Below are 1081 nucleotides of genomic sequence, written 5' to 3' on the forward strand. Positions count from 1 at the left end.
GGGCGAAACAGTGAAAAATGAAATTCAATACAGATAAATGTGAGGTAATGCATTTGGGAAGGTCTAACAAGGCAAGGGAATACACATCAAATGGTACGACACTGAAAAGTATAGAGGAACAAAGTGACCTTGAAGTGCAGGTCCACAAATACCGAAAGGTAGGCGGCCAGGTAGATAAGGTGGTTAAGAAGGCATATGGAATACTTGCCTTTATTAGTCAGGCATGGAATACAAGAGTAAGGAGGTTATGCATCTCGGCCTTTTGGCTAAGATCATGCGTAACTGACCTGACCAGCCACCATGACCTCCGGGTGGTTTCTCCCTGGTCAGGAAGGTATATGCTTGCTTTTTTGGAAACAGGAGGTGGGTGGGGTGGCTTGACCCATCCACCTCCACGGAGGTGTGTGGGGTGGCTTGACCCATCCACCTCCATGGCACGAACCTGGTATTGCAGTACTTCCAGGAACGGTGCAGTGGCTCTAGGCCTTTTGGCTAAGAGCATTGGCGCAGAGTGATCCTTGGCATGTGCAAGGTGACCTCTGGCGTTTGTGATTTGACAAAGAATTGGAACGATTGGCTACGAATTTCAAAAAAAAAGAAAAGGAGGTTATGCATCAAGTTGTGCATAGACCTTTCATACGCAAACACCAAGTGTCACTACATGCTGAGATTCTAGTTGTCCCCGGTGTTGTGAGGGATGTGTGTGGCCAGGCTGCCGCGGAACGCTCCAACCAGTTGGACCATGCCTCACCACCTGTCCTTCGCGGAAAAGTTTTTCAAGAAAAACACCTTTGACCACAAGGCCATAAAGCAGTGGTCGGCACGCAAGGTCCTGGACGCCCTATGGAAGAAGGAGAGGGTGGACCCTGTCGGGTGGTTCCCCGAGCAGACTGTCAAACTCATTTGGCAAAATGTCTCATCACCAAAGCTTTCACACAAGCACCAAGACATAGCTTGGTTGGCGATGAGAAGGGCCCTATCCGTCAGATCCTTCATGCACAGCTGGGGTTTCAGAGACACGGCATTGCCCCTGGGTCGGATGTGGTGCGGACGAGACTGTCATCCATCTCCTTCGGGATTG

The 1081-nt window shown here is 50.0% G+C and overlaps 1 pseudogene; it reads left to right on the top strand.

The window, feature by feature from the left end:
* The first annotated feature begins 246 nt into the window (after positions 1-246).
* LOC139260554 (U2 spliceosomal RNA) lies at positions 247-479 on the top strand (annotated as a pseudogene).
* Positions 480-1081: the final 602 nt, after the last annotated feature.

This window comes from Pristiophorus japonicus, chromosome 3 (assembly GCF_044704955.1).
Source record: "Pristiophorus japonicus isolate sPriJap1 chromosome 3, sPriJap1.hap1, whole genome shotgun sequence".
In the NCBI taxonomy this organism is placed as follows: domain Eukaryota; kingdom Metazoa; phylum Chordata; class Chondrichthyes; family Pristiophoridae; genus Pristiophorus; species Pristiophorus japonicus.